We start from the raw sequence: 15,214 nt of genomic DNA, 5'->3' as shown, positions 1-15,214 counted from the left end.
AATAGGCCAGGCACAGTGGCACATGCCTGTAATCCCAGCAACTCAGGAACTGGGGCAGGAGGATCACAGGTTCAAGGCCAGCCTCAGAGATTTAGCAAGGTCTTAAGCAACTTAGTGAGACCCTGTCTAAAAATTTAAAATAAAATGAAAAGGGCTGGAATGTGACTCAGTGGTTAAGTGCCCTGGTACAAAAAAAAAAAAAAAAAAAAGTGCACTAACAGGTATTCATTTTTTGTAATGTGAAATTGTTAACATTTTACATCCAAATATGAAGTAGTTTTAAAACTTTAGTATTAAACTGGGTATGTGGTGGCACACTCCTGTAATCTCAGTGGCTCAGGAGCCTGAGGCAGGAGGATCCCCAATTCAAAGTCAGCCTGAGCAACTTAGCAAGGCCCTGTCTCTAATTAAAATATTTTTTTAAAAAGTGCCAGGGATGTGGCTCAGTGGTAAAATGCCCCTGGGTTTAATCCCTGGTACCAAAAAAACCCAAAAAACTTTAGTGTTAACATTTCACAAAAGACCAGTTACTAAGCAGTTTATTGTTTCTAACTTGTTTTTATGATTCAAACTTTTTTTTCTTTTTTGGTACCCGGTATTGAACCCAGGTGTGCTTTACCACTGAGCTACATCCCAGCCCCTTTTTGTTTTTTATTTTGGGACAGGATCTTGCTAAGTTGAAGAGGTTGGCTTTGAACTTGTGATCCTCCTGCGTTAGCCTCCACAGTTGCTGGTATTACAGGTGTGCACCAGTTGGACTGGCTATGACTGAGACTTTCTTAAAGTACTTACTAAGAAAGACAAAGTCAGTTTCACCACCTCTTTTTTTTTTCTTTTCCAATCATTTAAAAAGCTTAAAATTAGCTTAAAATTCTGGCAAAAACAGATTACAGGCTACCTCTGACTCTAGGTCAGTCTGCCAACCTTGCTATGGCTTAGGGTAAGTCTTAAAATCAGGTTGTAAAAGTCTCACAACTGTGTTCTCTTATGAAATTGTTAAAACAATAGTTTTGACTATTTTAGTCTGTTTTTTGTTTGTTTGTTTGGTTGGTTGGTTGGTTGATTGGGTATTTTTTAGTACCGGGGATTGAACTCAGGGGACCTAACCACTGAGCCACATCCCTAGCCTATTTTGTATTTTATTTAGAAACAGGGTCTCACTGAGTTGCTTAGGGCCTCGATTTTTTAAAAATATCTTTTTAGGTGTTGATAGACCTTTATCCTATTTATTGATATGTAGTGCTGAGAATTGAACCCAGTGCCTCACACATGCCAGGCAAGTGCGCCACCACTGAGCCATAGCCCCAGCCCCTTAGTGCCTTGATTTTGCTGAGGCTGGCTTTGAATCCTCCTGTCTCAGACTCACCAGCCACTGGGATTACAAGCATGCACCATCACGTCTGGCTAGTCTGTTGCTTTTTCAATATAAATTTTAGTATCAGTTTGTTAATTTGGGGGAAGACAGGTGGCTGATATGTTAATTGGTATTGTATTGAACTTATAGATTAATTTGAGGAGAATTAACATCAATTAAATCTTCTAATCCATAAACATGGTATGGTATATCTCTCCATTTATTTATGCCTTCTTTTTTAAAATTTTTAGTTGTAGATAGACATAATATCTTTAGTTATTTATATGGTACTGAGAATCGAAGAACCAAAGCGCTCTACCACTGAGTCATAACCCCAGCCCATATTTATGCCTTCTTATTGTTGTAATGTACTTTTAAATCCAATGAAATACCCAGGCCCAATGGTGGATGCCCATAATCCCAGCGACCTCCGAGGCTGAGGCAGGATGATTACAAATTTGAGGTCAGCCTCAGTAACTTAAATCCAGGAAAACATTAGATTTACACCTATATTTACCATTTTAGGTGTTCATCGTTCCTTATCTAGCTCTTACCTTCCATCTGATTTCATTTTCCTTACACCTGAAAATTTTACATTAGAATTTGTTTTAGTACAGGTCTGCTGGTTCTGAACTCTCTCTTTCCATTTGTCTGTCTAAAAATATCTTTATTTTGCCTTCTGTATTAGTTATATGGCTATATAACAAATGACTACAACATTTAGAGACTTAAAAAGATAATCAGAAATTCAGGAGTGGCTTATCTGGATGGTTCTGGCTCAATATCTGATGAGGTTTCAGTCTACTTGTTATCTGGTACTGCGGTTATGTGAATTTTTGCCTGGGGCTGGAAGATCACCTCCAAGATGGCACACTCACATAGTTATTTGTAGCAGGTCTTAGTTTTCCACTGCATGAATCTCTACACAGGGTTGATGAGGGTCCTCACATGGCAGGGTCTTCAGAGAAACTGAACCAAGAAAGAGGAAGACAAAGCCAATTTTTTTTTTTTTTTTTTTTTTTTTTGTACCAGGGATTGAACTCAAGGGCACTTAGCCACTGAGCCACATCCCCAGCCCTTTATTGTATTTTAGAGACTCACTGAGTTGCTTGGGGCTTCACTAAATTTCTGAGGCTGGCTTTGAACTCATGATCCTCCCTGCCTCAGCCTCCTGAGCTACTGGGATTACAGTTATGTGCTACCATGCCCAGCCCCAAAATATTTTATTGCTTTGGATTCACAGGTCACATACCATCACTTTTTTTAAAAAAATTTATTTATTTATTTATTTATTTAGGGTGCTGGGGATTGAACCTAGAATTACTTTACCATTGAAGCACATCCCCAGTTCTTTTTACTTTTTGAAACTAGTTCTCACTAAGTTGCTTAGGGCCTCACTAAATTGCAGAGGCTGGCCTCAAACTTGTAATCCTTCTGCTTCAGACTCCCAGGTCACTGGACATACCATCACTTTGATTATTCTATTCATTAGAAGTGAGGCACTAACCAGGTATACACCTGTAATCCCTGCAACTAGGGAGGCTGAGGAAGGAAGATCACAAGATCAAGGTCAGCCTCAGCAATTTAGTGAGGTTCTCTCTCTCAAAAAAAAAAAAGTAAAAAAAGGGCTAGGGGGGTGGGATGTAGCTCAGTGGTTCAAAAAAGTACTTGATTGTATCAAATACAATTTCATTATTTACAAAGATAATCATGTTATTTTCTATTTAGAACTATTAATATTATGACATATTGGCAGGTTTTAGAATATACAGTCAAATTTCCATTCCTAAATGAAACTACTCCATTTAGGCACAATGTAGTATTCTTTCTGTGTAGTCTTAGATTTTGCTTGCTAAAATTTTATTTAAATTTTTGCATTGATGTTTATGAATTAGATTGGCTTTTTTTTTTTTCCTTTTTCCCAGTACTAGGAATTGAGCCCAGAGCAGCTCTACCACTGAGTTGCATCCCCAGGTCTTTTTTTTTTTTTTTTTTTTTTGAGTCAAAGTTTCATTAATTTACCCAGACCAGCCTTGAATTTGTAATCTTCCTACCTCAGTCTCCCAAGGAGCTGGGATTATTTTTTTAATATTGTTTTTAGTTGTTGACGGACCTTTATTTACTTATATGTGGTGCTGAGGATCAAACCCAGTGCACGCACTCTACCACTGAGCTACAACCCCAGCCCTTCTTTATTTTTTTAATGCTGATTATATTCTGGTATTGATGACTTCTGGGTATTCTACCTAAAATACGGTACTTTGGCATTCTGATCTCTCGCCCTAACCTCTGTTATTTGTTGTAGTTTTGTTTCTACAGTTAAATTCATGCAGTGCTCAAGGAAAATCCTTTTACCCTGATTTCCTCAGGGTTGTTCAGAGGTTGGTCCATGGTTCTAATAGTTTCCTCAGAAAGGGCTTATGAGAATATTTCTATATTTCTTATAGTTTTTTTTAATGTTTGTCTATGGGCCTTATACTTGAGGATCAGTTGGCTGGATAGAATTTTCTTCTATTAAGTGTATTCTGGGTGTTGCTCACTGTCTATGGTAGTGACTGTTTTCCTGAAGAAGTGGTGGAGTGTCAAGTATAGCTCTCTGGGTTGACAGATGGAAAAATTCACACATGGTCCTTCTGAGGAGCCACCTCTTCTCCAGATTTCAGAGCTCTGTCCATCTCTGTTTTCTAGGTTTCATCATAGCCCTTATTTTGAAGAGAATGTGTCCACTTTCACAAGTTTTACTTTTCCCAGTGCTTTCCAAGACTCATCATTGAAATCTATTGATTTCTCTCCAAGAAATCATTCTTCTGTTTTTATTTATTTATTTGTTTGTTTTGGTTTTGGATTTGGTTTTGGTTTCTATGCTGGGGTCAAACCTAGGGCCTCATACATGCTAGGCAAGTGTTCTACCACTGAGCTTTACACCCTTAGCCCCTAGAAATCTTGATTTGTTCAATGTAAGCCTTGTTCTCCTAGCTCTCTTTGGAAGTGGTATCCTGCCCTTTTGAAAAGGAATAATTCCTGGAGATTTCTGAGCTCTCTGAAGCTGTATGGGCTCTCCTGACTCAAGGGTCCTCACTGGGTTTCTTGTTCTATGGCAGATTTTTTTTTTTTTTTTTTTTTTTTTTTTTGCGGGGTGGGGGTGTGATGGATCCCAGGGTCTTACACAAACCTGGCCAGTCCTGTACCACTGAGCTACACATCCTTAGCCTGGCAGCAATTAATAACACTTGGGACATTGCAGTTTTCTTCTGGTTTTACTGAATGCATTAGTTTGCAAGTTTATTGTCATTACATGTAGGAATGTTCATAACTACATTTCTGCCGTGTTCCTTCTAAAATGGAACATTTTCTTGTTTTAAAAATTGTAATAAAAATATTTAATCACTACCACTGTGATTTATCCTTTTAACTAGACATCTATGGACATCTAGGGTCCCCCCACCTTCTGATAAATTCCTAGAAGTGGAATTCCTGATTCAAAAGAACATGTATACTCTGAAAGGTTTTACTATGCTTTGCCAAATTACCCTCCAGAAAGTTTATACCTAAGTTTCCATACCTACCAGCTGCAGGCTTAACCTTTAAATCTGGTGAATAGTTATTGCAATCACTACACACACATTCTTGAATTTCCAGACTCTCTTAAGCAGCCCGTCTTCTCTTTGTACAGCCCCCTGCTGTGTGGCTGATGCTCTGTAGAAACCTCTGGCCCAGAGGCCCTGGCACTGAAACACGGGGCTGGAAATACAGCTAGTCCTTATTTACCCTCTGGCCACTTTCAGCTCTTCTGATTTTCATCCATGCCAAGCAGGGCCAATCCAACTGGAGCAATCCCCCCTGGAAATATCTCAGCCAGGCCTCCTACTGGGTGGTGGGAACAAGAACCATAGGCTCCAAGGTTTCCTTTTTCTTTCCACCAGAAAGCTCAGCAAGTAACTTAAATTCATGTGTCAAAGAGGATGAGGAGCTATTTTTCCTCCATACATATGTGAAAAAAAACAATTCTAAAATAACCAAATGAACTGGAGAAGTGGTTTTACTCTTGCCCATCCTATCTCAAAAACTGGATATGAAGGTACATTAAAAATATTAAGTGAGTTGAGTTCTCGAAACTGGTTTTCTGATCTCTCTGGAAGAAGGTAAGCTTCCCAGTCTTGGATCTAGAACTATTACAGAAGTATCTACATTCTGAATATAGTTGTCCCTTAGTATCCACAGTTCTGGGACCCTCAAGAACCTTACATAAAACAGTGTAGTATTTGCATATAACCTATGTACATTCTCCCAAATATTTGTATTTATTTATTTGGTACTAGGAATTGAACCCAGAGGTGGGTTCAATTCAACAACCCTAGCCCCTTTTAATTTTTTACTTTGAGACAGCTGTCACTAAATTGCCCAGGTTGTCCTCAAACTTGCCATCTTACTGCCTCTAAATCATCTTTAAATCCTCTCTAGATTACTTATAACACCTAACACAACGTTAATGCTATGTAAATAGTGTTATAATGTATTGTTTTAGGAATAATGATAAGAAAGGAGATGTTGTTCTTTCTTCGGAATATTTTCAACTTGTAGTTGGTTATCAGCAGGTAAGAACTTGTAGGAATGGAGGGACCACATAGTATTCCCCGGTTGGGTTTCTCTACAATCTCCCTCTCCAACACATAGCTTTCACAAGGACAAATAATATGCAAAACTTTTTTTAGTCTACTTATGATAATTGCCTCAAATTAACATCACAAGGCAAGGGAAATTATATTCCCCAAAGGCATCCTACCACCGGAAGTTATGCTGCTCCTCACAGCACAGGTAGTGAGGATTACTTCTGCTATGTGTTAGTTAAGGCATTATTTATATTCATATAAGATGGAATTTTTGGTACCAATGGATGAATGTTGAAGCCTCTTGTAAATGTAACCGTTTTTCTATTGAATTATACAAGTATTTTCTCTGCCAGAAATCTTGAGTGGTGTTCTTATAACAGCGGTTTGGTGTCTGCTTTTACTTTCTGTACTTACTCCTTTGCTGTTCTGCATGCCCCAGGCCATTCCATGAGATCCTGAGTCTGAGTGCCTAATTTGAAGCACAGCACTGATGAACAGAAGTATTCACAGAAAGGAGGTGGGGAAACTACAGACCCGATTACAGGCAGAGCAAAGGATCTGGTTACAGAAGCTCCATAATATCTTTAGAGCTTTGGAAGACTGTTTTGTAGATGGCTAATTCTTCATCACCTCCCCCCTTTTCTTTTTAGTACCAGAAATTAAATCCAGGGGCACTTTACCAATGAGCTACATCCCCAGCCCTTTTATTATTATTATTATTATTTAATATATTTATTATTATTATTATTATTTTGAGACAAGTTCTCGCTATGTTATTGAGGCTGGCCTGAAATCTGCACTCCTCCTGCCTCAGCCTCCTAAGTCCCTGGGATAACAGAGGTGTACCACCACATTCAGCTCTTTTAGGGACTTTTCTTTGGTCTCTGGTATTCTGAAATTTCATGATAATTAACTCAGGTGTAGATCTTACTGTCTCTCCCTGAGAATTTTTATGAGTTCTTTCCCTCCCACCTACCCCCACCCCCACACATGCATACACCTGTCTCTCCTGTCTGAGGTGTTCCTTATTTGTCTGGAGATCCTGGCTCTCTGATCATATTAAAGGATTATGTCCTAAAGAGATGACTGGATGGTCAGCATGCTTAGACAAGGCTTGTCTAATGCTGGACTTCCCTGCACAGTGTGTATCTTTCATTCAGGGTCCCAATAGCCTCAGCGGTGAGGATTGTACCTGGCTGCTGGCTTTCTACAAGCAGGGTGAGGGAAAAAGGGACTTTTTAGTATCTAGTTTCCATTTATTCCCATTTATTTTCAATTATGTTCCTCATACCCAACCAGAAGAGTGTCTGATGTGCAGATCCAAAGTCCCTAGGGAGAGAACTCCAGGTGTCCTGCAGGAGCAGGCAGGTGTAATCAGCCCACAGCCCACTTCACCTGACCTCCCCAGGATCCTGCCATTTACAGCCTGGTCCTCCCTTCCCCAGCAGCTTGGCCTGCTCCTTCCCAGGAACCTTGCTGCAGGCACGGGCCTCCGCTTCCTCCACACTGCCGAGTGACTCACCATTTCTTTCCTCCCTTCCCACCTTCCAAAAATGTGTTGACATCCTTCATCTGTTCCTATCTCTTCCCCTGGTCTCCGAGACCTTGTTGTTTATACCCATTTTTACTCCTTTCTAGTTGTTTTTAGTAGGGCTTTGGGAAGGAGTAGACAGATTCAAGACAGAATCTTCTGCCATGTTTAACCGGAAGTTTGTGAACCAGAAGTTCACTCAGAAGCACTTTCAGATGACAATTTCCAGGTTGTGCTGTGAAATAACTCTTGCTTTTTGTCAAAATAGTCACTTTTTATTTTACTTTGGATAGATGTTTATGGGAAATAGAACAAAGTCCAAATGATTTGTTTTTAGTTTTTTGTGGTGCTGGGGATTGAACCTAGGGCCTTGTGCATGCAAGGCAAGCATTCTACCAACTGAGCTATGTCCCCAGCCCTGTTAGCACCTTTGAATTCACCATGACCCACCTCTTCTGCTCTTGGGTGCTGGCTGCTTCCAACAATGGTGTTTTGTCTGCCCAAGGAGCTCCTTTCATCTGAAGACCACTCAAAACCCCTTCATGTAAAACAGAACACATGGCTCTCGAATTATGAGGGATGTCCAACAGCCATTCCTCATTGCTCTTCCAGGAAGGCTCAACGTCTCGGGGAGGATAACTGCCATTTAAGTGTGTTCCACTGAGCCCCACTGCCATCTGAAGTCCAGTCAAGCCAAGGAGGGAAAGCCAGGTCAGGAACCTATTATAGGGAAAAGTGACTCTGCTGTGGGGAGGGGGACAGGAGCCAGCTGGCAGAATTGATAAACCTCATGAACAGGGTCTTGAATGCCACTCTAAAGCCTTCAGATTTTCCTGCAGGGAGTAGGGAGTTACCTAAGGATTTTGAGCAGGAGAGTGGCAGGAGATAAACTGTGCTTTAAAAACATTAAGCTAGCCAGTCATGATGGTTCATAGCTGTAATCTCAGCAAATTGGGTTTGAGGCAGGAGAAGTACAAGTTCAAGGCGAGCCTCAACAACTTAGTGAGAACCTGTCTTGACATAAAAAAATTAAAAGGGCTGGGGATGTAGTTCAATGATAAAGCTCCCTTGGGTTTAATTCCCAGTACAAAAAAAAAAATGTTATATACATATATCAGTCATGCATCAGAGAGCTCAGAGAGAGAAGCTGGATCTAGGCTGCCCTAGGATGCCCAGGTCAGTTAGACAAGGGGGTTCTTGGTGGTTTTTGGTTTTGGTCGAACTGGGGACTGAACCCAGGGCCTTCCACGGGTTAGGCAAGTGCTCTATTTCTGAGCTCCCTCTGTTCTTTGTTGACTTAAGGGTTTCTTAATCATGGCTAGACAGATCACTGGGCAAGTTTTTAGAAATTGAGACCCTGGCCTCTACCCTTTGAGATCTTGTTTCAGGTGATTTGAGAAGGGACAAGAAATCTTCTCCAAAACATCCCATCTTAAACATGGGACTGTGACTCTGGAGAGGCAAATGAGGAAGAAGATTGGATAAGGCTGCCTTGAGGGGAGTCCCGCCTGACTCTGCCTTTTGTAGGGCCTGAGGAGAAAATTATGAGGAACACCATCAAGGGGGGCCAGAAGAGCTTCCTGGAGACTGGTACTTTCCCTGCAGGAAAAGGTGGAAGAAAATCAAATTAGGAAGAAGATGGTGACATGGGACATTCAGGGTGCCAAAAGAGCCAGAGACTTGGAAGATGAAGAATCTGTGAGCATCTGGCTTCTACTTACATTCCTGGAGTGTGTGGAGCTGGGAAACTAAGACTATAGTTCAGATCCCTGGTCCTATACGTGTGGGGACACACACATGGACGCACACACAGTCCTTTTCTAAGAGAGGCAGAAAGGGTGAGGGTTCTGAGACAGGACTCTGCAATTGCCCTGCACTGAAATCCTGTCTGTGTGACTCTGGACAAGGCATCTGCATCTGTGAGTAGATGCAGGTAGAAAGCGCAGGCTGTTGTGTTGATTTGATGAGATGCAGCATGTGGAAGCTGGGCACAGTGCCTGACACACAGGGAGTGCCCAGTATGAGAGCGCTAGGAGGCATTTTGAGAAGTGCCATTTCACTGCTGAAGCCATTGAGCCCTAAGTATTTCATTCAGTGTCAGGAGATGAGTCCACAGGAAGGCTTGAACCCTTTCATTTGTTGCTACCCATTCCGTGTGGCTTTCTCTGGTATGTGTTGGGTGACTCCTTTGCCTTTGATTTCTAGGACTTGTAGAGAAATGACAGTCCCTTGCTGCTGCATTTAATTGGAGAGGAGCACAGAGACCCGAGATTATAATTATGACGTCTTAAATGTCAAGCTCTTCAAAAGTCTGCCATTGCCCTCACTGTCACCCTGTAAAGCTCTGGGAACCAAAACCCTGCAGCCCCCCCAAAGCATGCCCTGGGTCTCTCAGCCAGGTTTCACCTGGGAAATCTGAGTGACAGTGATGTGCAGGCAGCTGGAAGACACACAGTAAACCGAGGAGCCTGTGATGAGCTCAGAAGAGGTGAGTTGATGATCTGCTATTTATAGCCCCACTAAGAGGCTCTGGCCGCCAGCTCCATGTGAGGCTAGTGGAAATGATGCCTTCGCCGAGCTGAGAGCACAAAATGAAATTGGTGATTCATGGGCAGCCGCCACTTGAAATACAAACGCTCCTGCGTCCCCAGCCCCACCAGCCTTTCAGGCTCGTGTGGAGGTGTGTTGAGCAAAGTTGTTAGCCTGCTTCATCCCTCGCCTGTAGCTGCATGAATTTTGGCAGAACATGAGGACAGGCAGGTTCTGTCCTCAAGGGGCTGACAAGGGGCCAGCAAAGGGCAGTAGCACTCCTGCAAGAGATCTGACAACCTCAATGCATCCATTCCAGAGGCTGGGGATAAAGTCAAACCTAAGAGACAAGCTCTGGGGACAGTGGGGGATAAGGGGCAGAGAAAGGACAGTTCCCACTCCTGCCTTCTGTCTCCAAGGGTGATGTTAGCCACACAGCAGTTTCCCAATGACGCTTATTCCTGCTGAACATGCAAAAATGTACAATGAGGAAATCCTTGCAGCTTTTTTGTTTCCTAATTCCACAGCCCAGCACCTGTCACCCAAAATAGCTGTTGTTTATTTTCCTTGGTAAGTAACATCTTGGCTCCCAGGCCAAAGCCTTCTTGGAGGCCCTAACGTCTCACCCTAGGTGGAAATGTGGGACAAACCAGGACAACAAGACACAAACTAACTAAGCCAGAAGCCAGATCATCTGTCTTTACATTTGCCAGCCACATGGCTTCAGGCAAATTGCTGTCTGGGACTCAGTTTCCTCAGTTGTTAAATGGGCATAATAACAGAATCCACTCACTGGATTGTGGTGAAACTTAAATGACATATTTGAGGCACAAGTGTTCTGCCCATTGGAAGGGCAATCATGGAAGCTGCTGCCCCTGCGGAGGTGGTTCTACTACTAGATTTTGGCCCCTATACTGACACTCTTTGGCTCATAGTCTGTAGCACAGAGGCTTCTCATGGAAGACCCTCTACCAATTACCAACACATAATGTCTCAGGCTGCCCAGCATGATAACCTTCATTCCTGGGCAGCCTGGCCCTTTGTTTGACCTGCCTGCCTCTGCCTTTGCCTAGGAACCAAGTATCTGTCCCTCAAGGCTGGGCCTTGCCTGGGGTTGACCACCCTGACTCTTCTGTTCTCCTAAGTCCTGGGGGTAGGGTAGCCTCCACTTCCAATGGAGGACTTCACCCAAGGGTCCCGAGTACTAACCAGAGGTCTGTAGGCAGTAAACTGCCCACCACAGGAGGGCCTGATTTTGACTGGCAGAGGGGCCCAACTTACCTACTAACTGGGCAGACAGCACGAACTGCTGATTCATGGGCACGCATGAGGCCTGAGTTGTTTGTGTATTCTCTCATCTCCAGCTGTCGGCCAAAACATAATTGTAGTTGTCACTTTGGCAGTGAGATGCTGTGATGTGTCCTAATACAACTAACTGCCTCTGCTCCACAGCAGTGAGCTTTTGGGAGGTGGGGGAGGATCTGCAGCTGCTCACAGGAAGAGAACCATTCTGGAAAGTGGTCTGTGTGATGTTCATTCAGGTGCAGTCCCAGGGGCTGTGTGATCACCAGGGTAAGGTCCTGCGTTAGAAGGAACATAGGTTTGGCCTGCATCTGCATCTGTGGAAATGCATTTTGGATGGCATCAGTTAATAAGAAAGAGACAGCCATTGAAATGAGGTATTTTGGGCAACTATAAAGATTTGGAAAACAGCCTGCAGACCATGTATGAGGTGGACTCCTGGTGTGTGGGGTGAAGGGATAGGTACACAGCAGTGTATAGATGGTACCACAGACATAGCAAGGACCAGGTTGAGAAACAAGGAAACTGAAGGCCAGATCATGCAGTGTGGATTGCATCCTGGACACAGTGGGGAGCCCCTGAAGGCCTTCAGGGAGAGAGTGAAATGGAAGGTCTGGGCTCAAACATCCCTGAGGAATGGTACGAGAGTAAGGCTCTGCCTTCCCATGACAGTTGATAAGAGGTGACTTGCAGCTTGATAAGATGTTCTTGTCCCCCTAGGGTACCAGTCTCATGATTTGGAAGGTGACTGAGGCTCTGTGCTTGGTGAGCCAAGGTCAGTCCTTGTCAGACCAGCTGAGAGTGATGATGAGCCAGGGGATCCCCCAGGCCAATGTCTTCCCTCTTTTCTGACCTCCTTGGTCAGGAGTTCATGAATGAAACACCTGTGTGCAGATGTGCCAAATGCAGAGGCTTACACATACTCAGGCCAGAAGTGGAGGAGGCTGTTGGGGCTGAGACATAGATAGACCCCCAGCCATCTCTCTCTATCTGCTCCCCACTAAGAAAACAACAGAGACAAACATTCAAGTTTGCTTGATGGAGGAATTCCTAGAAGGAAGTTTCTACCCTTGTATAGTGAAGTAAATGCTGTTTTATAGGTATTTAGTGGAAATCAAAGAATATGAAGTGTTGGGAGCCATTACCAATAATGATCCACCCATGAACACGGAAGCCAGAGCATATCTGGACTGTCATGTAAGTCAGGAGGAAGATACAATTCAGTTGACAAAAATTTTGTGTAGTTCCTCGGAAGTGCACTGTTGTGCAAGAAATGGTTTGGCAGTGATTCTCCTGTTTCAGTTGCAAGCCATTGAGGACAGATGCCTCTCAAGTTGCCAGGGGAGGAGGGGCAGGTGAAACGGATGTTCCTGTTCTGGCAGGATCTTCCATGGAGTGTTCCCGGAGTTGGGCTGCCAGGGGGCAGGTGCAGGAAGTCCTGTCACCTGAACACTTCCAGATGCAAGATGAGTGTGGTTGGTGCCTGGAATCCTTTGCCTGTGGTAAAGTGTGAACCTCTTCCCTGAGGGCAGCAGCATGTCACAACGATGTCATAACCACCCTGGCTGCTCACAGCTGCTTTGTAGCAATATGCCAAGATGTAGTTTTGACTGTTTGTTTTACTGTTTCCTTTGAAATTTACAAAATTTTGTCATAATATGCATTGGGTTTTTTTAAATTATAAAATAAAACATATAGTCATAAAAGTCCAAACAATTGAACAGACAATTTAACAAATGATTAAAGCTGGGCACTGTGGCTCATGCCTGTAATCCCAGCAACTTGGGAGGATCACAAGTTCAAGGCCAGTCTCAGCAACTGAGACCCTGTCTCAACATAAAAAATCAGGGGATGTAGTTTAGTGGTACTGGATTCAATCCCCAGTACCAAAAAAAAAAAAAAAAAAAAAAGTGGGGGGAGGGAGAAAAGAAGAACAATCATAAAGTAAATGCTATTTTTATAAAAAGTATTTTAAAAATGATCCATAAATGATACACAAACCTTTGCCTGGGTAATGTCCACTGAAACTGAACAATTTTAAATACAGTTAAAAAATTAAAATGGTACAAAAAGATCTAAAAAAGACAAATAAGTGCCTCCTCCTTCCATTTTTTTTCCCACAGATGACTTCTTGTACATCTTTCTATACTTTTTCTCTCTACAGCTGTAATGTTTCTAAAATAAGAATGTGCTCATTCAGGCTTTGTCCATATTTATTGATATATACATATATATATATATATATATATATTTTTTTTTCATGGTACCAAGGATTGAACCCAGGGATTTGTACATGTCAGTCAAGTTCTCTACCACTGAGCAACATCACCAGACCTTTTTTTTTAAGTTGAAATAGTGTCTTACTAAATTGCCAGACTGGCCTCTAACCTCTGATCCTCCTGCCTCAGCTTCCTGGGTAACTGGGATTATAGGTGTGGGCTACCACACCCAGCTTACCGAAAATTTTAGAAGAGTATGTCATCCTGACTCTCTTATAATATAAAATTAGTATGTGTCAAAGATGAGATTTAAGTTATTAGTTCATGAGGGAACTACTAAAATACTGCAATCGATTTAAAGGAGAATTCAAATGATCACACGTGATTGTCAGATAAGGAATGCTGAAATAATTTTAGAAATGACCCAGCTGGGGAGGCTGAGTCAGGAAGATCACAAGTTCAAAGCCAACCTCAGCAACATTGGGAGGCCCTAAGCAACTCAGAAAGACCCTCTCTCTAAATAAAATATATAAAAGGGAGGCCAAGGATGTGGCTCAGTGCCCCTGGGTTCAATCCCCAGGACCCCCCCCCCCCCCCGCCACCAAAAAAAAAAAAAAAAAAAACTTAATACAGAACTGGTCAGTGTAATAAGGATAGTCAGTTGCATTCCACCAGACACAATTTCACAATTTGCCTTTTTTTTTTTCCCATAGTGCTGGGAATGGAACCCCTGGCCTAGTGCATGCCTAGACAAGTGCTCCACCACTGAGCTACATCGACACCCCAAGTTTTTTACAGTTTAATTTTTATCTTTAGAGAGTCAAGAAATAGTCTAGTTAAAGACAACAAAAGGCAGAGAGAACCTGTGTAGGTAAGTTATTCAGACACCCACTACATTTCAACATCTTTCAGAGTTTTTCCCTATACTTGTAATTGGATCCTTACCCACAAGTGCCTCCTAGGATTTTCCCTCTGCACAATCCCTGCTGTTTTGTTTGTACCAGCTGACCCGGCCCCTCCTCCCCTGTTTTGGTGATGAGCCAGGCTTGAAAGCCTAACCCAGGAGAAACAACTCATCGCATAGGCAGAACCAAACCACATGCAGGTTCCTCTGCTTTGCCATTCTGCCTGCTTTCATGGCAGTGGGCCCTGAAGTTGTGAGTCAGGCTGACTCAGGGCTGGTGGTCATGATGAGCCTTGTAAAAGATGGTGAAGGCTTTTGTGAAAAGAGGAATAGATTAGGAATGCAAAGAGAAAAGACTGTGGTCCAGTAAGAAAGACAAAATGCCTGACCAATGAGCCATCAATTCCTGGGATGATTTCCTGCATTTAGAGTCCAGTCAGCTGGGGTGGGTGTCAGTTGCAATAATTGCCTACTAAGGAAAATAGCTGACAGACAAGATGACCTAAGGATCTGGGGTACATGTCTCAAACCTCCCCAGTCATGGGCACTTTCCTGTAGAGTCCAGCTCACCATCCAGGGTCTGTGTTAGCACCATGGGGCCTTATGTCACCCGAGAGGGCAGGAGGAACCGTGGTCTATGGTAGAGCAGAAATAATCAGAGACCTGACTTGCACTGCACCCTTGGACAACCATTCTTTTTGGACAGGTTTTCTTACCTAAATATGGGGGACAAAAAGAGAGAAATGGAAAATGGGGAGTCATTGG

The sequence above is a fragment of the Urocitellus parryii genome, chromosome 1, assembly GCF_045843805.1.
Source record: "Urocitellus parryii isolate mUroPar1 chromosome 1, mUroPar1.hap1, whole genome shotgun sequence".
In the NCBI taxonomy this organism is placed as follows: Eukaryota; Metazoa; Chordata; class Mammalia; order Rodentia; family Sciuridae; genus Urocitellus; species Urocitellus parryii.
Note: the sequence above shows the minus strand (reverse complement) of the source record.